The sequence below is a fragment of the Staurois parvus genome, unplaced genomic scaffold, assembly GCF_062004578.1.
Source record: "Staurois parvus isolate SC_StPar_1 unplaced genomic scaffold, SC_StPar_1.0 ptg000763l, whole genome shotgun sequence".
NCBI lineage: Eukaryota > Metazoa > Chordata > Amphibia > Anura > Ranidae > Staurois > Staurois parvus.
Genome location: NW_028318559.1, coordinates 465,605 through 484,068, shown reverse-complemented (window position 1 = coordinate 484,068; position 18,464 = coordinate 465,605). Strand labels below are relative to the sequence as shown.

The 18,464-nt window shown below is 41.4% G+C and overlaps 1 protein-coding gene across 2 annotated transcripts in view; it reads right to left on the bottom strand.

The window, feature by feature from the left end:
* The window catches only part of SPDL1 (spindle apparatus coiled-coil protein 1), a 143,519-nt gene that overhangs the window by 94,166 nt on the left and 30,889 nt on the right, over positions 1 to 18,464 (bottom strand). The window lies entirely within an intron of this gene.

Genomic DNA, 18,464 nt, shown 5'->3' with positions numbered 1-18,464 from the left:
AATTTTTTACTAAAAAAGATAACGGAATAAATTTTGGCCAAGATTTATGATGAAATACTATTTATTTGCAAAATTTTTGGACATTTTCATTTACATAGCAAAAAAAATAAAAATCCCAGTGGTGAATAAATACCACCAAAATAAAGCTTTATGTGTCTCAAAAAAATGCTAAAAAATTCATATGGGTACAGTGTTGCATGACCACGAAATTGTCATTCAAAGTGTGAAAGCTGAAAATTGGCCTGGACAGGAAGGGGGTAAAAGTGTCCGGACTGGAAGTGGTTAAGAATAGCTCCATTTAGATATGATTAACCCTTTAGCAGCATCTCACCAAAACGGAAATTTTTGTTGCAAAGAATTCCTAAAATCTGACTTGTATTTTAGTGCAGACTTCTGGGAGAATCAGTGAGCCAATCCCACACACAAGCAGGAAATTACATCTCTGGAAGAGTTCAGTACACCAACTGTGTACAGAATGCCTCCAGGTTGCTATATTGCATTTAATTTTACAAAAAAATTACAGAACTGCAGTTTGAAAAGGAAAGGTAATTTTTACCACCAAGAAATTACAATATGGCTTGTGTTGTAATTGTATATGGTATATTTTTTATTTGAAATATTTTCCCCAACAAAGTGGTGCTACCCTGTAAACACATTCTAGTCATTAAAAGTTAATTTTATAGTTCTCAAAATTCCTATGTGATACAACCATTCTGAAATTAGATTCAGGTTTAATTTGAACGAGTCTTTCATAATCCAAGAGTTTTTCAGGAATCAAAATGTTTGAAAAAAAAAAATTGTTGTCCAGAGTCGAACAGTGAATTCTTGAAGTCTTGCGTTGCTTTGTTACAAGTAAGGGCCCTTTCACACAGGCTTTTGATCAGGTCTGTCAGTTTTTCAGGCAGACCTGATTGGAATCTCCATGCAGCTTCCTATGAACAGAGTGTTATCCATTTACACCCACCTATCTCCAAGTCCATCTAGGACCGGGAAAAAAAAAAAAAAAGAAAAAAAAAAAAAACCTGTATCTTTTTTCATTTTTATGAACCTAAAAACGTGACAGATCGGAGTAGCCTTATGCCAATAGACAGCAGTGCAGTGACTTATTTTGAATAAACTGCATGGAAGATTTGAGTCTGGCACATGTATGCTTTCCTAGGAATTCTTTCGTCAATGCGCACAGACGTGTGACTGTGCCAGCATCTGTGGTGGAGAAGTGGGACTGTATGGTGACCTACAGCAGAGCATTATGGGATTGTAAATTGTGTCCTATGAACTACAGCACACCTCCGGCTACAGAGATGACAGGGAGGCCTGAGTCCACTGATATTAAAAACAATGCAATACCTATAAAGATAATATATTTTCTCAACAGCTTTAAGCATAAGCAGAACAATTCCATTAAACCACTCCATATTCCTACAAATCTCAGTATTTAAACTAAAGTAACAAACCAAAAACAGTTTTATCTTAAATTGTACAGTACAGGACTTGTATTCATAGACCATGGATTATATACAGGTTACTTTCAGGTCATTTGGTGCTGGCAATAATGTGCTAGGGCTGCCCACTCTGAGACTCCAGGTTTTTTTTTTTTTTGTGCCCTTAAGTGATGGACCCGTTTCCCTTTGGAGAAACATTTTTCTCTTTAAACCATTAAATGTTTCTCTGACATTTCTGTTATGATTTGACTGCTTACTGCCTTGGGCTATCTAGTAGTTTCCAGATCAGTACCCTTTGTTGTTACCTTGGTGACCACACCCAGAGTCCACTGTGTGGGACTGGCCTGCAATGTCTGCTTCAGGGTACTGAATCTTGCATTAGGAGCTCAAGTTGGCATGAAAAGCCACATGAAGTTAGCTGCTGGGTGCTATACAGGTCCAGGGCCAAGGTGCATTTCTATGGCTCCCCTTTGGAGGTATGCCCATCATGACAGGCAAAGCCTGGACCCTTATGAATCCCAAATGGATAACCTAAGACAAGGGTTTTCTTGTATGTTGGCACTGCTTCCTGGCTGATAAGACAACCTGTAATGCTTAAAACACATCATGGTTCTATAGGCAGGGAAATTGGGAGTTATTCACTTTCTTGTGGTACCCTGTGATATTATTTCTCAAGCTGGCAACACAACACATGGCTAACACATTTCTGCCTGCTATATCTGCTGAAAAACACACAAACAACACGTTGCTGTTTTCCTTCTGCTACAGAGATAATGCCACAGGAACACAATTAACACCTGGGTATAGTGGCTTTTGTATTTCGACATGCAAAACCCATCCAATCTGCACTCAATTTTTCTCTGGGGAGCCCCTCACTTAGCTATGGTGGATCACAGATGCAAGAGAGCTGGGACAAAAGAGCCGAATAAAATGCATTCTGCATATGGCCTACAGTATACTAGTTACAATGCTTAGGGCGATTGCTGCGGTACAAGGTAACAGCTATGTACTATTATAACAATGCTCCCCATATCTGACTCTAGCTTCCTTTCAAGTGCACACCATGTAACCTGTCTGACAAAGCAGTGTTCCCTGCCACTAGTTGGAATATTTTGAAAAACGTTCAGCACTTCTATAACCATCATTTTCCAGATTTCTCATAAATGGAGTGTGCAGTACATGAGGATTGGCCTAATCCTAAAATGATATTCACTCTTCCTAAGCGTTTTGTGAAGATTTACCCTATGGAAAAAGAATTTAAGAAAAAAATGGATGTTCCGGTAGTAGATTCTGTAATTTCAGTCCTCAAACACCTTTCAGTTCCTTTTGAGGATGTCCCCACTTTTAGGGATTTTGTTAATAGGCATTTTGAGAATTAGAAAATACCTCCCATACAGATTCACTCTACAGATGGACGCAAATGGCTGTTTCTTCAGAATAACAAAAAGGTACTAATCTGCAACAAAATTTGTTATTATTCCTTCAATGTAAATAGATCACCCAGAGGGGAATGTTTTATTCTCAACAAAAGAGGAGTAACTCTTTAGGAGAATGTAATAAACCAAGAATGTCTATAGAATGTCCCTTATCTCTGTGCATATGTACAGAATTCTGTGGCTAAAGTTTGATCTGCTGAATCTGCTTGTAAGAAGCATCTTCTATGTATGCCTTTTGATAGTGAACTCTTACCTGGAGAATCCCAAGAAAAATTCATCAATTAAGTCACTGGGGGAATGGTGCTCTTACCCCACAAAAAAAGCTCAAGTCTCCTAGTACCTATACTCAGCGAAAGAGAATAAAGGCATCAACCTCAAAACGAAGACTTAACATTTCCTTTCGTTGCAAGCCCTGGGCTCCTAAGTCCACCAAGCCTGCCCAGAAGTCCTCTTCACAATGAAGGGGAGTCCCCAACCTTATCCACTGTGCAGTGATGGATTTTAAAGCAGGGTTCCCCTTGCGAGAGGAGAGACCAAACCAGGAATCCATTTTTCTGAAGGAAGCAGTAGCTTTGAGGTATACTCTAATTGCTCTATGTTCAAGCAATGTAGAGACAATTCCTTTGGATGCTTAGGAGCAGGGCAGTACAATGTCTTCATTGAGGTGGAAAGCTTAAACCACTTTTGGAAGAAATGATGATCTTGGGAGTAAAACAATCTTGTTTTTATGAATTATGAAAGAAAGGTTTTCACAGGAAAGAGCCGCTAGCTGAGAAACACATCTCACAGACTTGATAGCTACCAAAAAGGCTACTTTGCTGGGAAGAGCCTATAGGGCAGTTTCCCTGGTGGGTTCAAAGGATGGTCAATGCAAGGCAGAGAGAAGTAAATTAAGGTACCAGGAAAGCACAGGTACTGCAAAGAGGGACCTAATAAGAGAAACCCTTAAATAAAAGTTTTTTTTCTTCTTACAAGTGAATGTGAAGCCAGCGGCCTTTAGAAGAAGGTGGATAAGGCTGATACCTGTCCGTTAACGGATTGCAAGAAGGCCAGAATGTGAAGGAAAGAGTAATCTCTGGGAACTAATGGACTGTGTTTACCAGGCAAATTAAGATTTCCAGATACAATAATAAATTTTCCTGTAAGTGGCCTTTCTTGCAAGTTAGGAATCACAGACTCCGAAACTGCTCTATCTTTAAGACGTAGGTTTTCACAGCCACCACACCCACTGTCACAATTTTAAAATAGCGCTGCCCACATGACCACATCATTCACAGAGTTCTGCTTCAGCTGGCAGCTTGTAGTTCCCAATGAATTGCAAGGGCACTAGTCAGCCCTCTCATAGTTCATTGATTCTTCCTGCTGTTCAGTATCTGCCTGTACAGGAGGTATGGACAGACAGCTTCCTGACTATGCAGAATCCTGGTATTGCACCTGCAATCTGCTGATCACAGGTGCAATGCTTTACAGCAGGGGTGTCAAATTGGCGGCCCCCCAGCTGTTGCATAATCCCATCATGCCTCTACCTTTGGAAGTCATGCTTGTAACTCTCAGTCTTGCAATGCCTCATGGGACTTGTGGTTTGGCAACAGCTGGAGGGCCGCCAGTTTGACACCAGTGCTTTACAGGCTGCAGAGTTAAATAAATAAATGCACATTTTTTTTACCTGCAAAAAGATGTGATTATTTTAATTTTTTTGGTACAAAAGGTGAGCTTAGCCCTTAAGATAGCAGATCTAGGCTGTTGGTAAGAGGCCAGGAGTTGTCTGCTAGAGGTTAGGATCTGTGCACCAGGTTCTTCTGGGACAGATAGGTGTATTTAGAATCACCACTTTTCTCTCTTGAGCTATTTTGTGGATCAGGCAAGGCAGTATTTGCACTGGAGGGAAGGCATAAATTAGCCTAATTTAAGACCAGGGGATTGATTATTAGGGCATCCAATGCCAGGGCAAGAAGATCACTGGTTCTGACAACAAACAGAGGTAGCTTGTTGAACCTGGAAGCTAGGATGTTCACATCTGGGATACAACAATCTCTGGCATATCAGATTGAACACATATGGATGAGGAGACCTTTCCCCTTTGTCCATTCCTGGCAAGCTGACCATAGAAATCACTGGAGAGCAAGTTTCTGTCCACAAGAGAATCTGGTTTGCTTACTTCAAGGTAGCCGGACTCTTAGTTCCCTCTTGACTGCTGATGTACTGTATGCCACCATGGTAACACTATTTGATTACACCCAGATTAGGTGTCCTTTTAGAATGGGGGTGTCAAGGAATGCGCATACTTGTGCGCAGGCTTCCTGCAAGCCCTGCTCGTGGCCATTTAGCAGGTGCAGGAGAGTGCATTAATGCCCGGCGGTCTATTTAAACTTTAATGAAAAAGAAGGGGCAAGAGGCACCATAAATTCAAAGTATCGCTGAATGTCTATTATCTGCAAAGTAACCAAAAACCAAACATCAAAAAGAGGGGGATGTGAAAAGAGATTCACAGAAAAAGCAGTTACATAATGAACAGAAAGCGGTACTCAAAAATTCCTCAAAAAGTATGCTTTATTACAAAAATTGCATATGTAGACATTTAGGTGAATACCTCAGTTAGCCATCACCACAAGATGAGAAAATACAACAAAGTATGACCTAAAACCAATAGGTTAAAAACAGATGTCATGACCGGTGATAAATATAAAGTGCTGTAAATGTAATGACACTAGGTCTAGTACATAAGCAGCACTGACACACAGGTTACACCACCATGTAGGGGGATGTGTTCAAAAAATTGTACCATAAGGCTAAACATCAGAAATGCAATGCTGCATATGACAACGTCTGTTTTTAACCTATTAGTTTTAGGTCATACTTTGTTGTATGGTCTCATCTTGTGGTGATGGGTAACTGAGGTATTCACTTAAATGTCTACATATGCAATTTTTGTAATAAAGCATAATTTGAGGAATTTTTGAGTACCGCTTTCTGTTCATTATGTAACCGCTTTTTCTGTGAATCTCTTTTCACATCCCCCTCTTTTTGAGGGCTATTTAAACTTCACTAGTTCCTTGTGTCAGTGACGTTTGGACTATTACGTTTCCTAAGCATCCGTTCCTGTCTTGCTCTCCTGTTGCCAACCTGGTTCGCTCCTGACTCTTCCTGATCGCTGCCCGCACTGACCCCTGGATTAGCTTTTGACTTTGCATCTGCCTTGTCATTACCAATCCTGGCCTGACTCCTGACTACTCTTCTGCCTGCTGTTTATGCCTGATCTGCATGCTAGTTGCTGACCCAGACTGTCTAACCCCGTCTTTATCCTTCTTCCTGATCCTGAACCAGCTGAGCTGTGCCGATCTTCCGCTTCTGCTCTGTCAGTGTGCCATCCGCTAGCTGCTCCTGCATACCCAGATGCACATAAGCATCCAACAGCAGAAGTCATATATAGGCACTGTGCCACTCTGTGGTCTGCCACTCCTTGTTACTTTACCAGGGCTACTGAGCCAGAGCTGTAAGAGAGGCCTTCCTCTGCATTTCAGATTCCATCAACAGGTACATTACAGGGGGGTTCCAGTGCTGTAGGAACTACCTAACTGCTCTGAGTCTCAGGATGTTAATGGGAAGCTTGTTTCCACTCTTGACCATGTTCCTTGAATGGTCAAGAATTGAAATAATCCTCCCCAGCCTGAGAAAAATCTCTTTTTGTTATAAGGACTTTCCAGTGGTAGTGGATGAAGGACTTCCCCATCGTTAGGGCTGGGGTGGGGATCTGAGAAGATAGGGAAGCTCTTGACTGGATAGGAGCATGGGTAAGTTGAAGGAGAGAGCTTGCTTTTTCCATGTCAACAAAATGTTTTGCTGTAGTGTTCTTGAATGGAATTAGGAAAAAAGCACTTCCTCGAAGAAGGCGACCATCAGGCCCAGAACTGTCATGAAGAATCTCACTGTGGGATTTCCCTTGGATCTCCATTCTCAAGCATTAGTTCTTGGAGAAACAATTTTCTTTTCTGAAAGAAAGACTTTTGCTTGGGATGTGTCTTGGGACCAGACCCAAGTATTCCAGGCAAAGAGAAGAGCAGAACTGTTAAAAATGATCACCCATCCTAAAGCCTTAAAATGGTACTAAACCCAGGACCCTGTATTCACTATATCTGGTCTCACACAGTACACAGAACATGGAAGTGCAATTATTTAGTAAATATCAACTGCTAAATACCTTTTCTCAACATCATTCAGAGCAGTCCTGTGACTTCAGCAGAGCACTGGTTAAAGATTGTAGGAGTATTCTTTCTGCTCCAGGAGGATGCAAAACCAATGACCATCTGTCTGGGCAGTGCTGATTGGCCCTACGCTGATCACATTCACTCTCCCAAGACAAAAACAAAAAAGACAAAAAAACCTCTCCAGCAATACACACCAAACTTAACACGTGTATATGGCTACAGGTTCAGTCTGTCTTATCAGGTGGACATCTGAACAAGAGAGGCAGAGAAAACAGGATCAAAAAGGCCTTTTTACACAATGCAGAGGTTTAACTCCTTGGGTTCCACAGTGAGTATAACAAGCATGCTTTATTGCATATACAGACTGATTTTACTGTGGGTTTAGTAACACAGTTGAATTATCCTGTAGACATTTTCTGACAACTGACTGGAAGAGGAATCCTACAGAAACAGATCATCTAGATAGTATGTGACTTGAATATCCTGGGTCTTGAGCAGGGCCAGTAGAGGTGCCAAGACCTTGTGAACACTGAAAGTGAAAGATAGGCTAAAGGGCAATGCAACAAATTTGAAGAGATTTTCTGCCAATGAGAAGCTCAGAAAACACTGATGAGCTGGGTAAATGGGAACATGCATATAGGCATCTTGGATATCCACAGATGCCAAGTATTCCCCTGGTTTCATAGAGGCAGTTACTGACCTAGACCCCATGTGGAATTTTGGTGTTAAAAGGAATCTGTTCAGGGATTTTAGGTATATAATGGGGCAAATAACTCCAATTGGTTTTGAAATCATGAACAGGTTTAAATAGAAATCTTTGAACTTGTCTTGTGGAGGTACTGGCGCAATGACTCCCTGGGACAAGAAGCGATTTAGGGCTTTTTGAAAATCTAACTGTTCTTGAGCAGTCTTTGGTTGATTTGAAAGAAGAAAGCGGTGAAGGCAAAATGTAAGTCCCTAGGAGTGAGAGTGCCCTTTCACCGTGAAGAGGGCTTTGGGGAAGGCTTTTGTGGGCCAAGTCTTGTGCCAAAAGAAAGGGCTGAACCTAGCCTTTGAATTTGAAGCCCAGGCAGAGCAGACAGGTGCTCTGCATTGTGAAGATTTAGGCTCTCCTGCAGGAGAGGTTTTTGGAATCTTCTTTTGTGGACATAAAACATTTTCACTGGTGACCTCTGGTAAATTGGTGAAGTGCTTAATCATATACTGTAAGTGTCTTCCTCGAAAGGCATATGTGTGTGACACCTTTTGCAAGCAGCTGAACCTGTCCAAGCTTTAAGCCATAAAGAATAACCATATGTGAAATGGATATTAGAGCCATTCTGGAAATTTGTCTCAAGACATGTACCAGGGCAGGTGTGTCCAACCCTTTGACTTTCCTGAGCCACACTGGGAGAAGAGGAATTGTCTTGGGCCACACATAAAATACACTAACAATAAGGATAGCTGATGAGCATAAAAATTCAAGCAGATCACAAGTTAATGATTACAGTCTATGATTACTATAGATAATGTACCCAAGTAAAAAAACTTTTTTTTGTAATATATATGATAAAAGCAAAAAAAATGGCAACACAAAAACTAGTGTGATGTTTGACATGGTTTTTGATAAACTAACGCATCAATATCTGGTTCAATGACTGTAGTTGCAATTCTCAAGATGCTCCGTTATTTTGGTTCTAATTTTGCCCTTTGTTTGCTTCATCCTTGAAAATAGTTGCTCACAAATATAGGTGCTGCAGAAAACTGACAACATGAATAAGGCAATCGTGAAGAGTGGGATATTTTTCTTTGGGAAGATAAAACTTATAAAAGTCCAGTAGAGAGACTGTCAAATTTTTCTTTGGCTGCACGCGTTTGCGTTTGCTTGCAATTTTTTGCAAAAATTAATTTACAAACATTTTTACGGTAAGTAATTTCATGATTTTGTATTGGGCTGCATTCATAGCCACGTGCCCTGTTCTAGGGCATCTACAGATAAAAACAAAGCGTATAAAGCAATTGCTCTGTAATGTTGGTTGCTCACTCTCCTAGTCTAATCAGCTGCAGTTTGACTTATTGCAGCAAGACCTGGTTGCAGGGCTTGTCCTGCAAAATTAAAAAAGAACCTTTAGGAGAGTCTAAAACTTTCTAAATGCTGAATCTTTAAAAGAAGGAACATCTTCAATAGGTACAGTGAGAGGTTTGTTTAGTACAGAGATGGCAGATCAACTATAGAAATAGATATTTGGGGGTAGTGAAAACCCTTTCAGGAGTGACCCAATCATAGACTGCACATTCAATCTGTTCACAAACAGTTTTGCAGGATTTTGCATTGCAAATTCAAAGAAAATAATGAAGAAAGATAAAATACTGAAACGGATTTCTCTGTGAAGGAGAATAGGTCCATCACCTTCAGGCACTAGCAAAAAAGACTTGCAAACTTTTTGCACCTTCCCTTTGGATGGAATTACCAGGTAGGTAATGGTTTGCCGGAGATGGTTATGATTCCTTAGAACGTGGATATTTCCATACTGACTTTCATACATACTGTATAGTTATATTTAGATTGCTTTTTGGAACGCATCCATGGAATATTTTGCATATGGATAATACTCGGAACAAATACATCCGCGGCTTATCTCTTGAGTCGGTGAGTAATCTACTACTAGTTATGCTTGGGAGGTATTATCCCCCCTCCTTTCCTTCTCTGTCTTTCCCCTGCCCTTTTACTTCGGTAGTGGGACTGTTTTTGTTGTTCTCTCTGCAGGGTTCCATTTGATTGGGGACAAGGGGGAGGGTTTCTAGATATTGACGCTCATCTAAGACCATGTTTTGACCCTCTATGTGGGCGCTGTTGCCTCGCATCACCGTTTATGTTGGCATGGGAGTTTGCGGATAATAGTTTTTGGAAGGTTTATGATGTTTTTGTGACACTGTATTTGTATGATTAATGGTGCGTGTGAGATAGATATATATATATATATATATATATATATATATATATATATAGATATTTGTATTTCATATTAGGGATGAGGTACACTTGCAGTCTAATGTAATATATTTACATGATATGGGCAGAAGATGCCGTTTTTTGATGACTGCACTTGCTCTCTCCAGTGTGTGGAGATTTGTTTTTGAGCAAAGGACACTTACTAATGTAATTATGGTTGTATAATAATAATCTTTTTAATGAATTGGGAAATTTTTGCCACTTTATTTGTGCATTAGTAAACTCTCATTATGACGGACTATACTGGTACATAGTGGGATGGCTTTATGTCAAAAATACACAAGGATTGTGGGAATAATCAAGGGATTGAATTAGAAGTTTAGGCTTTAATACTTAAACTAAAGCAGGCCTTGGAGAGAAAATCTAATCTATTTTGGCAAGTTAAGTTTTTGGAACGCTACATCAAGGAGGATCTGAATCCTCAATGGTTGAGGATTCAGGTCTTCCCTAACCTATGGGATATTAAGAGTGATTTTAAAAAACAAACAATGGAAATCCAACCTTCAGGATTGCACAAGGAAAATTATGGGCCTTTTGATTGACTATCATGTTAAAGAAATCAAGGAAATTAATAATGATATTGTAGAGGTACAGAAGCAAAACTTGGTCCTATGTGCACATCCGAGATTTTTGGAAAAGATGGGGAACTAAAGGATCATCTTGAGAAATTTAACAAGGAATTGATATATAATAAAGGATGTGAAATTTATTAGAGATAAAATGGCATTTAATGGTAAATATGCATATAAAAGGCCACAACGTGGTAGAGGGCGTAGAAACAGATTCAGCTGGCTTGGCAAATCCAATAGGTGCTACACAAGAGGGCACTGATTCTGACACTTCTAATGCATCATCAGTTTCCCACATCTCACAAACATTTAGGAAAATGAAAAGATGGGGCTGTGGGTTTCGCAAATGACACAATACTGGTGATGGGCACAATGATGGTGGTAAAAAGACAACCAGGGAAGCTGATCAACATATGGACACTGGCACTGATTCTGATACAGGTGATATAGGAGCTTACGGAGACAGTTCCATTAGGGATATCTACACCAATTATTCGGCAGCTTTGGTCCTGACTACACAGGTTGTTCAAGACATGGCACTGACACATACACAAGTTAATAAGAATGCACCATATGATAAGTTTTCTAAATCAGGGGCGGTCCCAAAAGGGTATGTCCGTTCGGGATGGTAATAACGATTTTTTAGAAAGCTCTCCAAAACAGGACAATGTCAGGAAGTTTCCCAACAATCTAGACCAGTGGTTCTCAACCTTCCTAATGCCGCGACCCTTTAATACAGTTCCTCATGTTGTGGTGACCCCCAACCATAAAACTATTTTCAGTGCTACTTCATAACTGTAATTTTGCTACTATTATGAATCATAATGTAAATACCTGATATGCGGTTTCTCCATTCCTGCTGTAATTACTGAGGTAAAACCATACTGTAAAAAGTCCTCCCTATATTTTCTTTTCTTAACGTTCTTCTCTACAGGATCCATGGCCCTCACACACTGAGGAATCACCTATAAATGAGGCCTTCGTACACATAGGACAGGTGTTCCCAACACACCCACTGAGACCTTCCCTGGGACTGGACTAGCACTAGAAACCCCCAGCTACACACAGGAGGAGGAGTCTGGTTGGTCAAGTTCTAGTTTAATCCTGATAAGCCCTGCATTTAGAGCAGGGGATGATGTCACCGCTCAGTGATGATTGGGAGAGCAGTGCAGACAATGGGCAGGGCAGATGTTGTGGGAGATGATAGGCTGGGCCAGAGGGGTCAGGTGTCATCACTGACTGTTCTCTTTCTCGTATGTGGGCGGACCCGCCTGGAGACAGATAGAGGAGCGTTGTCTCAGTTCCTAAGACCATATATATGCGTTTTCCGATGGTCTCAGGCGACCCCTGTGAAAGGGTCGTTCGACTCCCAAAGGGGTCGCGACCCACAGGTTGAGAACCACTGATCTAGACAGATATGTGGTCAAGCAGAATTAGAAACTGATAGGCTACAAATTATTAATCTTTTATCTCACAAGTTGTCTCAAAGTGAAATGGAGGTCTTGGAACATTGTCTTAGCTTTTGTCCCATGGCTAGATCAGATACATTTGAGTGTGTAAAAGGATCTTAATTTGTTTGCTCACAGATTAAAACATACAAGTATCTTTTGATGATCACAGAAAGAAAAAGAAATGGGAATTGCAAGAAAGAGAACAGTGGAAAGGATATACTGTTAAGGACTTTCTAGCTTTAAAGGAACTTATGGATCTTTTAAGTGAAATTGAGGGTTGTCCGCCTTTATCGGAAGAAGAGGTTCATTCCCAGACCGTGCCGGTTGCTTGTGAACACACTGAGGCGGGTTTTGGGATCCCTTCTACACATTCTGTGAAGGAGCATGGGACTAGTAAACGGAAGATAAAATCTTCTAAGTTCCCCTCCTTGGTGGGCTGTAGCAGAATAAGACCCTTCCGATTAAAATGGCGGAAAAAGGAGGCAATGTGGTTGTAATGGACAACAACAGTTACAAACAGATGTGCCTTGATATCCTATCTAATAAGGAGTGGTATATGCCGATTTCTGAGGTAATTGTACTTACCTTCAATAGGGTGTTTGACGAGATATTAAAAGGAGGCATATACCAACACTACAATTGATAAGGAACTTTATGAGGCAGTAACGGTCCCTTTTCCAAGGATTCCATCCTTCTACGCCCTTCCTAAAGACACACACAAATATTGAGAGGCCACCAGGTAGACCCATAATTTCTAAAATAGGGGCTAAGACAGAAAAGGGTAGTCAACTGGTGGATGCTTATTTGCGTCCTTACATACAAACTCTTCCGTCCTACATACAGGATACCCCACATTTACTTCGGAAATTGGATGATGTAGTGGTTCCATCTGGTTGTTTGTTGGTCTCCATTGATGTGGAGGCCCTATACTGCAGCATCTCTCATGAATTAGAGGTGTCTGCAGTGGGGCGCTTTTTGAATCAGAAAGATGGCAGCTTTTCTTTAATGTATTTATCATGCGGTTGCTTAAACATATCTTGAGTAGGAATGTATTTACCTTTGATGGCTCCCACTACCTCCAGGTGCAGGGGGTGGCGAAGGGGACTTGTTGCGCCCCATCCTAAGCGAACCTTTTTCTAGTCAACATTGGAAGACTAGAGATGCCATACAAAAGCATTGGCACTTATTGACGGATGATCCTATTCTGCATAAATATATCAAGGACTATCCCCAAATTACATTTAAAAGATCTAAATCACTCAAGGATTGTTTGGTTAGGAGCCATTTTCATGACATGCCATCTAATATTGAGGATAGAAAGGGCACTTTTAAATTTGGATCATGTGACTATTGTGCTTGGATCCTAGATGGGACATCCGTACCCTTACCCAATGGGTGCTACACAAGACTAGGCAATTTGTGGACTGTCAAACCAAAGGTGTGGCATATATAATGTTGTGTAAATGCGGAGCCTTTTATGTGGGGAAACTTGCTGTACACACCCATTGTGAGACATATGGCTCTGAAACATGGCCAGAATACAGATATGATATGTTTTGCAGCCTTGGAAAGGGTATTTGAGGATCCTCGGGGAGGAAACTTTGACCAAAACATTCTGTAAAAAGAGGCAAGATGGATTTACACTCTGAATGCAACTTCACCCTCCAGGCCTGAATGAGGCATTAAGTTATACACCTTTCTTGTAAGAAGTGAAAGAGTAGGACCACCCTGATGTGTAGTATACTCTTCTGGGGAATATTTCATGATTTTCCAAGGCTATTATGTTATGATTTAGCTTTAGTTTCACTTTTATGTTTGTTTATATTTAACGGTTCTCTGCATTGGTGTGATGTTGGGTGTGCTGCGGCATTCACTTATGGTCTGGTTTGGATGGGGGCTCATGCCCTCTTCTGTTCCTTTACGGTCTCCATCATGGACAGAATATATCTGGGCATATAATTATTTAGTATTTGGTTCATTCATTGCTTTCTCTTCATGGTACTGATAGACTATATGCATAATGGAGGCCCCTGGCTATGGAAGAAATCTAGGAGGCTGGACTCCAGGGTTTCCCGAGGTGGTGGCTGCTGGGTATTGGCTCCATTTAGTCGTTGTTTGCCACTGTTTGGGTGCGGTCTATTGTCTCCTTTAGGTATTAGATGGTGAGGCTGCGGCGTCTATGGAGGAGGGCGCGCATGAGCTGTGTGCTTTTATTGTGGGCACTTGCACCCACTGTCTTGTTAGGGGGGAAGCACTGTGTGTGCGCGCATGCGCAAATAAACTGCCTGGTCAGTTTTCACCCTGTGGTTTTTACCTGGGTTGGAGGTGTTGTCCCTGATTGCTGACATTTAAGCACCCTACCGCATGCCAGTTTTGGCGCAATTCGGCAAGCACAAACAGTGGATGGTTGACGCAATATAGTGCCTTAAAAAGGTATGAGATATGGTGTTTGACTTGGTTTGACGGATGGAATAGTTATTCGGGAATTACTAAGCATGGCTATTGGTTTGTGTTATTGCAGGAGCCACACTTAGAAGATTTTGTGTACTGAAACATATGAGACATCTGAAAAGGAGCATATTTGCATTATACAATCTTTATCCAGCCTTGCATTCTTTTTGAACCTTCCCTTTGGATGGGATTACCAGGTAGGAGTTTGGGAATGGTTTGCCGGAGATGGTTATGATTCCTTAGACCGTGGATATTTCCATACATATTGTTATATTTAGATTGCTTTTTGGAATGCATCCATGGAATATTTTGCATATGGATAATACTCGCAATGAATACATCCGCTGTTGGTCTCTTGAGTCAGTGAGTGATCTACTACTAGTTATGCTTGGGAGGTAATATCCCCCCCCTCCTTTCCTTCTCCCTCTTTCCCCTGCCCTTTTACTTCTGTAGTGGGACTGTTTTTGTTGTTCTCTTTGCAGGGTTCCATTTGATTGGGGACGAGGGAGAGGGGCTATGGATATGGACGCTCACCCAAGACCATCTTTTGACCCTCTATGTGGGTGCTGTTGCCTCGTATCACCATTTATGCTGGCATGTGAGTTTGTGGAGAATGTTTTTTGTATGGTTTAAGAGGTTTTTGACACTGTATTTGTATTATTAATGGCACACACACACACCCCTTGCTGCTTAGGCATTTGATTTCCTCGCCTCCAGTTTTGGGGTCCTGAAGAAGCTAACAAGCGAAACGTGTCAACCTCTGGAGGACATTGATGCCATAGTACATGATGCTGTGATTTCTTGGGCTCATTAGCCAAGTTTTGTTTTTACATAATGTGTTTGGAAGATGCAATTCAATAAATATGTTTAATGTACAACATGAGGTTGTCTGCTTTATGTACCAGTAAAGTCGCATTAGATTTTGTTTCTTTTTGTATACCAAAAAAAATGATTCCCTGTGTGCGATAGGGTTATAGGGAGGTGCCCCAAGGGATGTGTCCTCAAAAGCTTGCCAGTATCCAATCGATTAAAGTTACACGTCACTATAACACATGGTGTATGATTATATTGTCTGTGTCCTGTTCTGTATGATTAGGATAACTTTCTTCCAAAAAAATATTTTATTAGTATAAGAGCAGACAAGTTAGCATATAGAGCATATACAGCTATAGATCACAGTCAGAACATAGACATGACACGTTGTCTCCCGTTTCGCAGACGGGGCTTATTGTAAACTGTAAAACAAGGCCATGTGGAATGGAACAGTACATCAAACATACACTACAACCAATGGATACGCAGAGGAAAGAGAATCCAGCAATGTAGGTGTGCGTTATCACATCTTGAATCTCAGCATATATTTATGATGGAGTGGTATGAAGATTAGGGTATGGAGGGCACTGAATATTGTGGACGTCATGGCTTACTTATTCATAACTTAAGTATATGATACAGTTGAGGTGAGTCATATCTGTGTAAAGGTAGGTGCTCTATTCTGGTTGGTGATGAAGGAATGATAAGGTGGTGTGACAGGTGTGAAAAAGGAGAGGTCGGAGAGAAGAAGAACAGGTCGAAAAGAAGCTGCGCGATGAAATGGTGGGGGGATATGGGGGAAGGGAGAAGGAAAAAAAAAAAAAAGGTATATGGGGGAGGGGGGAAGTAAGAGATTACGCGGAGGTAGCGTGTATAGGAACTAGAAAATTAAAGTGGAGCACATCCCCAAGTATTAGCCAAGCCAGAAAGTTAGTTATAAAGCTTAGAGTATGGAACGTGTAAGGTCGGACAGTGGGGTAGCACGTGGATCAGAGACCCCGTTAGGCATGTCATAATATATCTCTACAGCCCATCTTTACGCATGGTAAAAGTGTCCCTGGTGATCCGGGTATTCCCTTATAGAGCGTTGTATTGGGTCATTTAGTCCGGGGATATAGATTGATCATTTACTATTAAGTGATAGGCAGGAGTGGATTTGAAATGATTCCAGCAGGCCCATGTTTTCCTAAATCTCTCCGGATGTTCCTTAGCTATAGAAATCAATTCCTCCATTTCTTCAGTTTTGTTGATCCTAGCATACCATTCTCGTACAGTGGGAACATGTGTTGAGCGCCAGTGTACTGGGATATATTGCTTTGCAGCATTCACCATGTGCATAGTGAGTGACTTACGGTATGTCTGAAATGGAAGTGCGGTATGGTGTAGCAGAAATTGTGCGGGGGAAAGGTCTAGGGCATATGTGGTAACTTGTGCGATTGTAGATTGAACTCCCAGAAGGGTTGCAACAATGGGCATTCCCACCAGATGTGCAGGAGTGTACCCGCCGTTTTATGGCATCTCCAACACAAATCAGGAATGTTGGAGTCGAAGCAGTGAAGCAGGGATGGAACCCTATACCATCTAGAGTATACTTTAAAGTTATTTTCTTGTGTGGAGACACATAAAGACCCTTTGTGCATGTGTTCATATATGTGGCCCCAGTCTTCAAGTGAAAGTTGGATTTGTAAGTCAGGGCTCCAGGCCTTGCAAGCTTTCCTGGTTGAGAGGTCACTGGTGTGTTCTAGACATGTATAAAGCATATATTCCCGCAAGAAAGGCATGAGACATACCAGGGGGGAAGTCTGGGTTCAATCTGACAGGAGTGAGTGGGCCAGGTGTGGATGAGAACGCTATATGCTTGCTGATTTGATGGTAACAGGACAGAGTAGGGCCTATGAGGATGTGTTCCTTGAGTTCAGATGGAATGTGATGTTTTAGCAGCCACGGGGAAGTGGCGAGCGGGGTCTCCGAAAAAGCCGCTTCTAAGGCAACCCAGGCCTTGAGAGCATGGTTCGTGGACCAGTCGACTATTCTTGCCATCTGACATGCTTTGTAGTAGCGGGAGATGTCGGGTAGCCCTATACCTCCACATGTTTTGGGCCTGGTTAGTTGGTCAAAGCCAATTCTAGGGCGCTTATTACTCCATAGAAACGAGGTACATAATGTTTTGTATGACTTGAAGAAGGAGTTGGGCAATTGGATTGGAATGGTTTGTAGTAGGTACAAAAGTCTAGGAAGCACATTCATCTTGATGATAGCTACTCTGCCAAACCAAGAAAAAAATGGTTTATCCAATGTTTGCAGATCTTTAGTAATGTTACACAGGATGGGTAGAAAGTTTTTGTCGTAGAGTTCTGTGAGATGGGTTGGCAATTGGATTCCTAAATAGGTGATGGCTTTTGATTGCCACGTGAAGGGAAAATTAGATTTTGCCTGTCTAATCGCGTCCTGGGATAATGAAACATTGAGTGCTTGGGATTTATTGAAGTTGATTTTAAAATAGGCCAGATACTGAAACATCTTGAAATCATGTAGTAGATTAGTTAATGTAATGTGTGGATGCGTCAAGAAGAGTAAGATGTCATCAGTGAAGGCTGATATTTTGTGAGTTTTGCCATTTATAGAAATCCCTTTAATATTGTCATTCTGTTTAATGCAATTCAGGAATGGTTCCAGTGTAAGAATAAATAGGAGGGGAGATAATGGGCAGCCCTGTCTGGTCCCATTACTTATGGAAAAAGCTTCTGAAAGAAGGCCATTGACTCTCACTTTAGCAGTCGGTGAGGCGTATAGCAGCATGATAAAGTTCAGAAGACGATAAGGTATCCCCAGACCAACCAGAACTGCTTCCATGTAGTCCCAGGCCAATCTGTCAAAGGCCTTTTCGGCGTCTAGAGAAAGGAAGAAACCTGATTGTTTCTTCTGCGTTAACCAATGATGTATGTTGATTGCCATGATCGTGTTGTCTCTAGCCTCTCTACTGGGGACGAACCCCACCTGGTCAGTTGAGACAATAAGATCTACAATATGCAGTAAGCGGTTGGCCAATATCTTGGCAAAAATCTTGAGATTGACGTTCAATAGGGATATCGGGCGATAGTTTGC